Source organism: Schistocerca serialis, chromosome 1 (genome assembly GCF_023864345.2).
Source record: "Schistocerca serialis cubense isolate TAMUIC-IGC-003099 chromosome 1, iqSchSeri2.2, whole genome shotgun sequence".
NCBI classification, from domain to species: domain Eukaryota; kingdom Metazoa; phylum Arthropoda; class Insecta; order Orthoptera; family Acrididae; genus Schistocerca; species Schistocerca serialis.
Window position 1 is genome coordinate 545,460,019 of NC_064638.1, and position 14,921 is coordinate 545,474,939.

Consider the following 14,921-nt stretch of genomic DNA (forward strand, 5'->3'; position numbering starts at 1 on the left):
ACAGTACTTCTACTTATGGCATGTATCGGTTAGAAAAATGCACTGATGATGACTGAGATCAGTCGAAATCGATTTGCAACAAGATAAATAAATTATGTTTCCACAACTGGTTGTTACATTCTTTATAATGAAGGTTCTACCTGCTAATTTGAGTTTATGGTCCAGCAGTCCCCACTCATTGGTAATTGTGGCAACCTGTTCCTGGAACAGGAGTTTTGCTACCCACAATGTTCACAACAAGCAATCAGGCATTAATAGTGGGTGATCGATGTTCACAGCCATAGTTGATATGGGTGTTCTGTTTGTTAAGGTTTCATCACATATTACTTGTTGTAACTCTTCTTTAGGCATCCGGAAGAGACTTTGCAAGAGTGTTGGTTTTGCTGTTGAATATTCATTTTCCACGGGTGGTGCCAAGATGATACCACTAATCAAATCTGCGTGTTCACCCAGGTTGGTGATGAGTGTGATGAATTTAAATGTCTCACTCATAATGTTGAGGGCGGCAAGAATGCTATCCACTATGGCAAGTCATACAGAGATCTTATCTGAGTGAAATGACTGAAGTTTGGGTTGGACGCCAAATTGTGAGAGGGGTTGATATAGGTGAATCTGCAGGCATGGAAGAATGTGTGGCAGTAGTGCCAATGAATGTTCCATTACTGTATGGTAGCACAAAAAAAACATGCAGTTGCAAGGGGGGGGGGGGTGAGTGTCAGTCATGTCAGCACCAATTTTGAGATGTAATTCATGCAGCACGTTGGGATCATCATTCATGATTACTGGTGATTATGATCAATTGAGTGATAGGGGTTCAGAACATACCATTTGCAAAGCAGTAGTGGTAGTGACATCACACAGTAAATCCGCAGTAGGATATAATTTTCTGGCCTTGACATCGGTTGTCAGTTCACTGTACTGGTGAGTGTCACTGTTACTTTTAATTTAAACACTTTGTTCGAAATTCAGTCATTAAGCACTGTGTGCCATGGTGATGCAATCGTGGGTGAAAGTCATGAATTGCGACACACAATGGTTACACGTTGGATGTGTTATTGTTTTGTGGTATCCAGCTCAGTACATATTTGCCATGATTTGTGGTCTTTACAGGGCACCAAAGTAGTTTGGTGTGGTGTAGGATAAGACATGGTGCAGTATAATAGTAACTCTTTATTGCATGAATATTATACAGTAAGGCAAATACGACTGTTCTGTTTGGAAGCACTACTTTCTGAGCTCACTGTCACGTCAAAGAGCATCTACTGTAAAGGAAAGTCACCTATCAGTGATGTTACGTGACATGGAGTTCCCGCCTACCTATGAGGGAAGTGACCATTCAGAATTGGCACACTTGAATTGCAGCAGGTCTTGTTCACAAATTAATTTATTGCTGTGGTTTTATTCATCATCATCTGACACATAGTGAAGTACAGGAACAATCCACTTCTGTAGAGCTATATTTTCAGTAACTTATGTGCCCTCCTATATGTGTTTTGTGTATTTATTTCTTTTTGTGCATGATGATGATGTCTCAAAACACATCAGTAAATTGATTTGTGACCAAAACCTTCCACAGTTTGTGTGCCAATTTTTTTTGAAGACTTGAAATTTATTGTGCAGTTTCACCTCACAGTATTTGAAACATAGTTATGGAAACATGTTGTGCAATAATACATGCACTAAAGGATTAGATTAAAGTATATAATGTATACATATACATAAATATATATACTGTATGTACTTTTATTCATAACTTTAAAAAACACTGTCTTCCTTCATAGCTGCAGAGTTCAGTTTCTGGTATTTTCTGAGAACCATATCATGCGATTCGTTCTTAACCCTGGAAAGACACAGAGGGGTTTGTTACACCCCACCCTTATTTCTTTTCTTGATTAATCACTTCCTCTTAACTTTGACAAATGTTAGCGTATAAATTATGTACCATAACGTTAATTTAGAAAATGTGCTATTTGGGTTTTGAAGGAAATTCTCAGAAAATGCATATTCCACAGAATGGATAGCTTTGTGGTTTAAAGTAATATAAGCCTTCTCGTATTGGTTGGCAAACTTGTGTTTATTGTTGAACATCTGTCACATTGGCATCACTGTAATGGCGCTGTTATTTCTCTTCTAGTAGTAACATCATGTTGTAAAGAGCATTCAGATTGTGGATTTATTGTTTAAAAGTGGTGATCAAAAGTTATTTGAAATAGAAGATTTCAGTTACATTGTAGAAGAAATAGAAAATGACAAGAGTTGAAAATAAGTCATTTACAAAGAATGATGGAAAAATACCAAACTGAAAATGGAAAAATGTATCAAAAGGAGCAAAGGATGGAAAGTATGTTGTAGTCTAAAAGTACTCACATTTGCAAAGCTAAGGAAACTTTTAGGAATGGCGGGCATTGAAGTGTTTCACAATGTCTCTGGACTTTGCAAGATGAAATTAAAGAAAGACAAATCTTTGAGTGAAATATTCAATCATTCTTGATCGGCACACTTCCTTCAGAGAATCAAAAAAGGGACTGTTTATGAAGCACTATGTACTCTGCTCAAACACAAAAGGGAAACATTTCTTGGAATCTTAAACGCAAGAAGATCCAAAGTTGGGTATGCTGGTGAAATGATTAGGTATGGAAGAAGATGCAGAGATGAAAGAGAGAAGGGGTGGCTAAAATGAGTGCATCAAAGAATTCAGATGTCATGAGAGTCACTGTGACAGGCAAAACATGCCTAGAAAAGAAACTGCCAGCTCATTTAACTATAAGCAAAATGCATAAAGAGTTTCTTAATATAACTAAGAAAATATTAAATGAATGTCAGTATTTGTTGTATTATTCTGGTTTGTGTTCAGCCTTTAATTTAGATTTTTGATGCTTAAAAACTAATACTTGAAGTGAGTATCTGAGACTAAAAACCTTCAAAGGAGCAGAAATAAACCTGCAAGAAAAGAACCAGCTCATTGCTTCATATCTTGTGCAAAACACTCGAGCAAAGCACTTTTTTGAAGAGTTGAACCTGCTTTCTGAAGGAACTTCGAGCATCAGTTTTGACCTTATGCAAAACCAGCCTTTGCCAAAGATCAATAAGGCTGAGATATATTATGCCCACAAAATATAGTATTGAACATTCGGGATTGTAATCATACACCAGAAAAATCTTCTTCTACAGGTAGCTAGAGACAGAGCATGGCAGAGGCTGCAATGAAGTAACATTCTTTTTGAATCAGTTTCTCAGTAATATAGTAAGTGAGAAAGTAAACAGTGTGACAGGTCTTCTCTTATTTTCCAATTATTGTGTGGGGTAGAAAGAAAATTGTACTGCACTAACTTTCCTGATTTGATTCTGCCAGGAGAAGAAACTACAATTTGAAAGGTTTTTGCCCCTGTGTGTAGTCTTCTATATGCCATAGACTGGTTGGTTGGCTTGGTGAAAAATAAGGTAAGGAAGAAAGAAAGTATTGTGTACCTAACACAATATGATGATATCTTTTCAACAGTGGGAACATTGTTTACATCTTCTTACGTACTGTTTGTCAGTTGAAAAACAGGGTGCGGAAAATGCTTGAAAATAGAAAAAGGCTTCAGTTTTTTTTCCTACCAGTTTTTAAGTAAAAATTTGTTGGTAGAATCCAAGGTTTTGTCCAGGAGAAATGATTTTAAATTACATTTCAATCTTGCTTCACTGCCTGTGAGATATTTTTAGTTACCGGGCAAATTATCAAAAAATTTTAATCTTGCATATTGAATTCCTCTCTGAGCCACCAATAGCGTTAATGATGAGTAATAAAGGTCATCTTTCCCTCTAGTGTTATAGGTACATACATATTTGTTCTTCTCAAATTGTAATGGATTATTTATGACATATTTCATTAGCAGAAATATGTATTGTGATGGCACGGTTAAAATGCTTATCTCCTTGAATAGGTATCTATATGATGTCCATGGGTGAACAAAACATATTGTTCTTACTGCTCGCTTTTGTACGACCAGTACTTTATTTCTAAGTGATGAGTTACCCAGAAAATTATTCTGTATGGCATTATTGTGTGGAAATATGCAAAATATATCAGGAGTTGATACTTTTGTTTCTAAGATTAGCAATTATAGCAAGAGCAAAAATAGCAGAACTTAATTGTTTGAGATACTCAGTAATATGCTTCTTCCAGTTCAAGTTTTCATTAGTATGTATACCCAAAAGTTTGGAGCATTCTACCCTACTTCCTGGCTCCTGCTTGTGTACTGTGTCAGTTGTTGATATGACTGTATTTGTTGTACAGTCACTAAAATTTTCTGTCTTTCTGATATTGTCTGCATGCTATCTGTCAAGTATGATTCAAATCAGCTGTGTGAAAAGCCATCAGTTCCATAAAACTTGAGTTTTTCTAAGACAGTATCGTGATATAAACAGTCAAAGGCCTTGGAGAAACTGTAAAAGATACCAGCTGGTGATATATTATTATTTAAGGCTTGTACTATTTGATGAGTGAATGTATAAACAGCATTCTCAGTCCAACTACCTTTCTGGAATCTGAACTGTGATACATTAAGTAAACAGTTTACACGTAAGTGTGTAACTACTCTTTGAGTACATTACTTTTCATCTCGGAGTATTTATTTATTTATTCATTGGTTAAGTATCCATTCATCAAATATTTGATGTAGGATATAGCTTACTTTGTATATTAGTACAAATTTTAAATGCATGCTACATAATAGTGACATAAATAATTTAAGTACATGATGCAGTACAGTAAATCATTTAAATACAATTCATTAATATAGTAGTGCAGCGTAACATGTAGTACAACAGGTAACAAAGCCATTTGTTTCATAATACAAAAAAGGAAATAATATAAATTTATGTTAACAGATATTCATTTACAGTATAATAGCAACTGTCTTGTAAATATGTTTTCAAAGCCACTTTGAATTTTTGTTTATCTTTTATTTCCTTGATATGGTGGAGAAATTTATTGTAAAGTTTTTTGCCAGTTTGCAGAGGCCCATTTTGTCTTAGAGTTGTGCTTACATGTTCACTGAGGAAGTCTTCGAGTTTTGCCAGGTGTCGTGTGTGGACTGCTTGATTTGTACATACTAAATGATTTTTAGTTTCTGAAATTTTCTTTATGTATGTAATTATCTCAAGAATATATGGAGTCCTTTAAAAAGGGGTTTGCAAGGATTTCTGGGTGTGGCATTTTCAGTTGCCCTGATGAATCTTGTCTGTGCTCTGAAGCAGCTTTTGCTTATTGGTGAATTTCCGTAAAATATTATCCCATATCACAGCAGTGATTCTGCTTGCGTGTAGTACACATTTTTTAGTGTTTCTTTTGATGTACACCCAGCGAGTATTTTTATGCTGTAGCATGGTGTGCTAACTTCTCACTGATGTATTTGATGTATGTGTCGAACTTCATGTTGTCATGAATCCATAATGGTAGAAATTTTGTTGATTTACAGTTCCAAATTTTTTATTGAATAGATTTATGGTGGGAGTTAATGGATGTTTATTGTGTGTGGTATGAAGGTGCATTGCAGCTGTTTTATCTATGTTAACAATAAGATTGTTTGTGGTGAACCATTTTGTAATGTGTGTGGTGCAATTTTGTACTTCATATTGTAGTTCTGTAGCAGTTCTGCTTTGTACTGATATATTTGTGTCATCTGCAAATTATATACAGGGTGTCCCATTTATCTTGACTACCCTAAATAACTGTTTGTCCAGATGCAAATTACAAAATGTCTCAAGCAAATGTTCTTTAGCCATCGGGGGGCTTAAACAGCGTGATTGCCTTTGTTGTAGCTTTGTTTTTTACAAAGATACAAACAGCAGTATGACTTTTTTAAATGGCACCCTGTATTTTTTTTATTCGGTAATTCATTTCCTCTCCTGAAGACCTATTCAAAAATGTATCACAGAGTACCATTCACTGAAACACAACGTTATTAATTACATAACACAACATTGACGTTGACACTCCCAGCGCTTAATGCAGGTATTCGGGGTAATGGAATGCATTCATGAGCTGACATTGGCAGAGGACAAATGTAAACATAAGTAGAATGCACATCTGTCATTCCATCAACCATCGTCAGTTGAAGAGCTGTGTGAGAAGAATGTACACCAACGAAGAGAAGGTAGAAATGCTACTGATCTATGGGGAATGTAAGTTAGCAGAACAGTAATTGAAATACTATTTTCTTATGTTTGGGTACATTTAGTACATTAGTTTAGTCCTTTTAAATACTGTTGTGTAGAGTAGGTATACATGAAAGTCTGTCCTTCCTACAAACTGCATCGACATAACATTTCTTTTATTGTTGTTGTTGTTGACGGTAGGCGAAATGCTATGCAGGCAGTGGAACTTTGCAGAGAGCGATATCATGACAACAACGCACCTTCCTGACAGATGTTTTCTCATCTTGTTGTGATGCTTCAGGAAATGGGAAGTTTCAACCCACAACAGTGCAGTTGTTGTAGCACTCGCACAGACAAAGTTGCCGAAGTTACTGTTCTCGCTTCTGTTGTTATGAATCCACATGTGAGCACACAACAGCTTGAACATGAGATTGGCATTCCTAAAACCAGTGTACATCATATTCTTACAAGTCACTGGCTCCATCGTTACCATGTACACCTACATCAAGAATTGCGTGGGAATGATTTCCAGAATCGTGTACAGTTCTGTCAGTGGGAACAGCAGCAAATCCTCGCCAACCCGAACTTCTTCTCCAATGTTCTATTTACCAGTGAATGTTCCTTCTCAAACAAAGGACAGGTAAATACAAGGAACATGCATTATTGGTCCAGCAACAACCCATGATGGCTTAAACAGTTGGAATATCAGTGTCAGTGGAGAGTTAACATCTGGTGTGGGATGCTTGGTACTACAATTATTGCCCCTAGTCTAAACGGCGCAGCGTATGCCAACTACCTGAGACAAGTTCTTCCCCCTCTTCTGGATGAAGTGCTGCTAAGAACCAGAATGATTATGTGGTATCAACATGATGGATGTCCAGCACATAATGCCTTGCATGTACATCATGTTCTGAACTGAAGGTACCCTGCCAGGTGAATTGGTCGAGGAGGAACAGTTACTTGGCCTGCTAGGTCTCCTGATTTAAATACTCTGGACTTGTTTCTTTGGGGATGCATTAAAGACTTTGTCTGTCATGACATTCTAACAACTCCAGAGGACTTGCATGAACATATTGTGCTTGCTTGTAATTCTCTTCAGCAGACAACACTGGAAGCAGTAAATAATTCTTCCATTCGACAAGTGCACCAGTGTATCAGTGTCCAGGGTCACCACTTTGAGCACCTTTGAATGTTCCACTCCTGGGCAATGGTACAGGAGAGTCACAGTCAATTTTGTGTTATGTTTTTACTTGGTTTTCATCTGTTTTCTAACAACTCCAGCAACTGGACTAGTTGTGATTCCAGGATCAAAGTCAATGTTGTGTTATGTAATTAATAACATTGTGTTTCAGTAAATGGTACACTGTGATACAGTTCTGAATAGGTCTTTAGGAGAGGAAATGAATTACCGAATAAAGAATACAGGGTGTCATTTACAAAAGTCATACTGCTGTTTATATCTTTTTAAAAAACAAAGCTACAGCAAAGGCAATCGTGCTGATTGATGTCCCCCTGACGGCTAAAGAACATATGCTTGAAACATTTTGTAATTTGTATCTGGACAAACAGTTATTTAGGGTGGTCAAGATAAATGGGACACCATGTATATTTTTGGGAATCACTAGATGATTCTAGGTCATTGATAAATATGAAAAACAACACTGGGCCCAAGATAGAACCTTGGGACACACCATACTTCATTTCTTTTCTTTTAGATTGGTGGATGTACGTAACATTTTCTTCCTGATGCATGATTTCAAATGTCTGCTCTCTACTTCTCAAGTATGACACCACCCACTCATGTGCCAGGCCCCTAGTTCCTACGTACTCCAATTTTTGAAGTAGTAAGTTGTGGTCTATCACATCAAAAGCTTTTGTGAGGTCCATAAATGTTGCTGATATATGTTCTTTCTCATTTATTGCAATTGAGGCTTCATTAACAAAGTCAAAAATGGCAGCTTCTGTTGATTTGAGGTTTCTGAACCCATGTTGGGTATTTGATACAAAACTGTTTGGAATGAAATCAGTCTTTTGTAAAAAAAAAATCTTTTTTCCAGTATTTTAGAAAAACCAGACAGCAGAGATATTGGCCTGTAACTCTTTCCATATGTCTTGTCTTCCTTCTTGAAAAGAGATCTTACCCTGGCCATTTTTAGCTTTCGTGAGAAAATACCACTACACAATGAGTCTCAATTTTGGTTTTAATTCCCTTATGATATTCAGCATTTCCTTTTCATCTGCTGAATACAAAAAGATTGTTTTTGCATTTATGTTAATTTTTTGCTCATCTCTGTTTCCAGAAGCTGTTTTTTTGTTGTTTTCCATCAATTTGTTTGCTATTTCTGGGAAATATGCATTAAATACATAAGCTACTGTATGTGTGCCAGGAATTTTGTCTCCATTTTCAAGCAGATTTATATTACTGTGTTTTTCTTGTTTTAGCCAGTTTCTCTCCTAACAATGGTCCACACTGCTCTCATTTTATTTGTAGCTTTTTCCGTGTAGTTCTCATTTGTTAGCTTTGTTGACATTCTGATAACTTTATTTAGGATCTGTTTGAATCTTTTAAAATACACATCAAATTCTGGAGTTGTTGTGGTTTGCTTGGGCATAGTATAGAGGAATGTTTTTTTCTTCAGTGAAACTTTTGTGGCTGCAGTTATCCAACTACTTTTTGTATTTTTTTCCTGATTTTCTTTCTTCTGAGTGGGGAGTGCTGTTCATAATAATACTGGAAGGTGCTTAGGAGTTTATCAAATTTTTCATTTGTGCTGCTACAGCTATATACATCTTCTCATATCTCTTTTAGTTAAGCAGTTGATAAATGCGTTTATGTTTTGTATTTTTGGGATGTATTCCAATCTCTGTCTTCCCTTACAGTTTTTACTGTCTATAGCTCCTAAAGTATCATGGAAGTTATTTTCTGATGTCTTAACAGGTGTTAACATCCTGTCCCTTCTTCTTGTCAGTGTTTTCCACATATTCCTATGCTCGCTGATTCTGTGGAGAACCTCCTCATTCCTTACATTATCAGTTGACCTGATTTTCAGCATTCTTGTGTAGCATCACATCTCAAAGGTTCGATTCTTATATGGTCCGCTTTCCCCACAGTCGATGTATGACTTCTATACAATACTGTGCTTCAAACTTGCATTTCACAAATTTTATCCCCAAACTACGACCTATGTTTGATACTGGCAGACTTCTCTTGGCCAGGAATGCCCTTTTTGCTAGTGCTAGTCTGTTTTTAATGTTTTCCTTGTTCCATTTTTAAGGATTATTTTGCTGCATAGGTAGTAGGATTCCTTAACATTGCCTACTTTGTGATCCCCAATTCTAATATTAAGTTTCTCACTCTTCTCATTTGTGCTACATCTCATTACTTTTGTGTTTCTTTGATTTACTCTCAATCCACATTCTGTTCATTCCATTCAGTATATTGTGTACTTCTTCACTTTCACTGAAGATAGCAGTGTCACCAGCACTGATATTTTTTCACCCTGAATTTTAATCTCACACTTGAACCTTTCTTTTATTGCCTACACTGCTTCTTCAATGCATAGAATGAGTAAATAAAAGAGGCAAAAGTTTTGGCACTTCCTGACACTTCATCCAACAAGCTAACATCTAGGATTGTGCACTGTTCTGCAGGCAGCACAACCAATAACATTTTCAAGCAGAAACTTCCCCTAAAGAACAAGGTTTTCTTTCTGAAGACTATTAACTGTCTGAACTGGTCCAACTCAGCTAAGGTGCCAGATGTTTAAAAGCTGCTCCTTGCAATGGGGCATCAAGGGGACAATTATATTTTAACAGAAAAGCTTTGGGATCACAGCCTGCAGGTCATGGTCATTGTTATGGTCATAGTGATTGTTGTTATTGTTGTGATGGCAGTGGTGGCGGTGACGGTATGCAGGACCACTGTCAAATTGTAAATGGAGGTTTGTTGTAGACTTGTAAGGAAGTAACTAAAGTGTCAAAATTTTTTCAGGTACATATTTTCATTCAGAATTATGTATTATAATGTGTGAGATGCATGGTGCTCCCAAAACATTTTTCCCCTCAGCCTAATTGTGTTGTTGTTGCCAAAGTGTGTTATTTTCAAGTTAATTCTATTTTACACTTTCAAAGTCTATTTGTAGGAAATTGTCATACTTTTTTTAAAGTAATGTTTAATGACACATATAGAGGATTCAAAGGTGTATTTTTAATTTAAAAAATCCATAAGCACAAAAAGTGACAGATATTTTGCCTATGTCATAAAATTTGTACAAACTAAAATACGTAGTAGGTTTTGGAAATAAGCTACTCAAATGTGTTGCTGCAGGGTTAATATTTCTGTTTTCGTACTCAGATGCCCAAACATCCCACAATACCTGCTATGATTTATACATTTTTTTGCACTCTAATAGCAATTTTCTTTCACCTTGTTTGGGACATCTTTGCGACACAACATCAAACAGAAAATACAAAGATACCCAGAAACTAGCTTGTGAGACACTGGTAAGAATAGTGTCAATACTGTCCATAGAAAGCACAATATTTCTAGGCAGTGAAATATATTTAAAATGTTTTAGATGTGATCAGTTTTATTGTGCAACCTCTCAATCTAGTTTCTACATGTTCAATGTATCTGTGCGTCTGGAAATAATGCACAATAATACTGGCTGTCTTGGGGCTGCTCATGTTTTCTCCCAACCCCCCCCCCCCCCCTAACACAGATCATCATGTTAGTAATTTGCTTTAAATGTTCTGAAATGTGTAAAAATTTTCACTTCACAAAGAAAAAATACCTAGTATCCTATGACTGTAAAATCAGCGAGTCACTGTTGGAATCAGCCACCTCATACAAATACCTGGGTGTAACACTTTTGTAGGCTAGTGAAATAATCACATAGGTTCAGCCATGGGTAAAGGAGGTGGTAGACTTCAGTTTATTGGTAGAATACTGGGGAGTGCACTCCATCTACAAAGGAAATAAGGAGATTGCTTACAAATTACTCGTGCAGCTGGTTCTATAATATTGTTCAAGTGTGTGGAACCTATACCACGTAGGACAAACATGGGATATTGAACGTATATAGAGAAAGGCAGCTTGATGGCCACAGATTGGTTTAATCTATGAAAGACTGTCACAGAGATACTGAAGGAACTGAACTGGAAAACTGTTGACAATAGATGTAAACTATCCCGAGAAAGTCTATTAACAAAGTTTCATGACTGCTCTAGGAATATACTGTGACCTCCTACATAGGGATCATGAAGATGAGGTTAGAAAATTACTGCATGCACAGAGGCATTCAGACAGTCATTCTTCCAATGCTCTGTAAGTGAATGGAACAGGGAGAAACCCTAACAATCGGTACATGGGGCGTATCCTCTGCCATGCATGTAACAGTGGTTTGCAGAGTATAGATGTAGATGTAGACTCACAAATAGTAGTTTAGAATTAAATGAATGCTTCCAGTTCATAGTGCATCTTTGTATCTCTTCACAGCTGTAAGAACCAGGTTCTTTTTTTTTTCTCAATATAATGACCAAGTCCTATTTCCAGAAGAATTATAAAATACCTGTAATGTCTCCTGTGAAACAAAGACAGAATCCCCATCGGTGAAGAATGGTTGACTGCACTTTTAATGGCGAGAATAAAAGAACAAATGATTAATAACTTCCCAGTGTGGTATGAGAAAGTGGTCATCCAGGTTTCTGCAAGTAACAATTGCAGCATGGAATTTGCATTTGAACTATGCACACCTCCTCACGTTTATATAGAAATCCCGCAAGCAGCCATTGGTAAAATTCTTTAGGTGTTGGGTGAAACTTACCTTTAATGGTAGCAACATTTTGATAAATAGTTCAGAAAACTCATTAGATTGTGGTTGCTTTATGGCTACTGGTAGCAATTTTAGCATATTTTGATCTTCCTGTGAAGTCAACTAAAATTGCTGAAATACTGAATATGAAAAGATAAGAATTGTAAATGTGATGCAAAGGAGGTAGCTAAATGTCACGCACTATATGTTCATAAAAACCTTTGCATTATCATACCAATTTTCCAATAGTCAAAGTCCACTCATTTGAAGTGACTGTCTCAATTCTCAATCAAATTCCCTTAACATTGCCTGATTTGTTTTGGACACATTTAATTGCCTTTGTGCTACTTTCATTTTTCATCTTATAACCTCTTTTCGAGATGCTATTCATTCCATTTAACTACCCTTGCCAGTCCTTGACCCTCCCTGATAGAACTGCAATGTCATTGACAAACTGAACTTTACTCTTTTTCATATATTTCTTGCTTGATCTAGAAACTGAATAATAAGGTGTATAGGCTACAATTGTGTCTCCAGTCCCTTCTCAACTATTGCTGTCCCTTTCATGTCCTTTGATTCACACAGCAGCAGTATGCTGTTATAGATAATATACTGAATAGTGGTGTATTCATCTAATAAAACAATATCAGAATTTTGAGGAGTTTATTCCACTTAGTATTGTCTAAGTCTTTACCAAATTGACACACTGTCATTGTAAGTTTGCCTTTCTTCAACTATGTCCTAGAAGAAGTCACATGGCCAGTATACTGTTGCATGTTCCCACATTTTTCCTGAACCCAACCTAAGTTTTAGCAGAGGTTGGCCTCTACAGCTTCCCATTCTTCTGTAAATAATTTGTTAGTATTTTACAAGTATGGCTTATTAACCTGATGATTCACTTATATTGAAATCTGTCAGTGTCTTCTTTCTTTTGCACTGAAATTATTATATTCTTCATGAAGTCTGTTAGTACTTCACCCGTTTCACATATCTTGCAAGGATCTCAGTAATTCTGAAGGAATGACATTTTCTCTAGTTGTGTTGTATCTACCTGCGACCTCTCAGAATTCTGTAAAATTCTTCTTGCAGTATCATATGTCTCAGCTCACCTTCATCTTAATCTACTTTCTGTTTGTGTTGCATAATTTTCTCCTCCAGTTTGTCACCTTTGTCTAATTCTTCTATACACTCCTCCTACCATTCTGCCTTCCCTACCTTGTTTATTACTCTCTTTCCATATGAGTTCTTGTTTGAATATTAGCTTCTCTTTTCTCCAGTGACTTCCTTAATTTCTTATAAGCAGCTTCTCTCTCTCCGATTGCTATCTATGCTTCTACATCTCTGAATTTTTCTCCATTCATTCCTGGTTTGCATTTTGCATTAATGTCAATAATTTTTAGACATGTATTCCTTTCTGCCTACTTGATTGTCTGCATTTTTATATTTTCTCCTGTCACTGGGCATTGCCTTTCATCTATTTGATTCTTAGCTATTCTATGCTATTCTTTCTGCTGTTCCCCTCAATTGCTGTTTAATGCTCACCTTCAAAATCTTAGTAGCCACTGATTCTTACAATTCATCCAGGTCCCATACTCCTTTATGCCCTGCCTTTTTACAGTTTCTTCAGGTTTAGTCTGCATTTCGTAACCAATAAATTATGGTCAGAGCCTTCATCTGTTCCTGGAAATATTTTTGCAGTTTAAATTCTGGTTCATAAATCTCTGTCTCACTAGAAGAAATACAGGGTCTCCATCTTCAGGCCACAAGTGGCCCATCGGGACCATCCGACCGCCGTGTCATCCTCAGATGAGGATGCGGATAGGAGGGGCGTGTGGTCAGCAGACCGCTCTCCTGGTCATTATGATGGTTTTCTTTGACCGGAGCCGCTACTATTCAGTCGAGTAGCTCCTTAGTTGGCATCACGAGGCTGAGTGCACCCCGAAAAATGGCAATAGCGCATGGCAGCCAGGATGGTTACCCATCCAAGTGCCGGCCACGCCCAACAGCGCTTAACTTCGGTGATCTGACGGGAACCGGTGTATCCACTGCGGCAAGGCCGTTGCCCAGAAGAAATACAGCATCCAGCCAAATTTTATATAGCTTTATTTTGTGGGAGAACACATTTTGGTCTTACACTCATCTTCAGCTTGCATAATACATTTATATTTCCATCAGTGTAACATTTTTCTTCATTGCATTTTGAATACTTCAGTGGCCTTGTGCAAAATAACAATTCATTTTATAATGCAGTCAAGAACAACATTAAGCTGATGAAGATCTGAACATATTGTACACATTGAAGATGGGTGAAAGCTTGGAATGGGTTCTAGCATAAAATAAAGTTATAAAATGAATTGTCAGATTGCTGTATTTCTTCAAGTAATTCAGTTCACAGCCATGGATCTCAACTGCCATTAATACAGATAAATTAATCTCTGTCTTCCTATTAAATAATAGACTATTTAAAACCTCCAGGTTCCCCATGTATACCATCTTCTTTCATGTTAATTAAGCCCATAGTTTGAATGGTTAAATTGTGCTCTGTTCAAAATTTTTGCAGGTGGCTTCCCCTTTCATCCTCTTCTGCCAGACCATGTCCTCCTATCTCTTACTTTCCCTCCGATCTCATTCCAGGCACCTATTTAAAATTTTCATCTCCCTTAAGAAACTGAACAATTTCCTTTATCTTATCATAAATATTTTTAGCCTCTTCATCATTTGAGGAGCTAGTAGGCATGTACATTTGCGCTGCTGTGGCAGGTCATGGCTTTGGGTCTTTCTTGGCTATGATGATACATTCACTAGGAACATCATAGTAGTAACGTACATTCCTATCTTATTATTAATTATAAGACCTACTCAACTGTTCCAACTAGCCTGTACTCAACAAGCCAGAAGTCCTCTTCTTTCTGGCACCAGTCTTCAATAATTCTTACTGAATCTAACTTCAACATATTCATTTCTCTC

The 14,921-nt window shown here is 36.8% G+C and overlaps 1 protein-coding gene and 1 pseudogene across 16 annotated transcripts in view; one reads left to right on the forward strand and one right to left on the reverse strand.

Moving 5' to 3' along the window:
- LOC126475204 (calcium/calmodulin-dependent protein kinase type II alpha chain) overlaps nt 1–14,921 on the forward strand; it is a 1,005,993-nt gene that overhangs the window by 704,786 nt on the left and 286,286 nt on the right. The window lies entirely within an intron of this gene.
- LOC126428068 (5S ribosomal RNA) lies at nt 13,901–14,018 on the reverse strand (annotated as a pseudogene).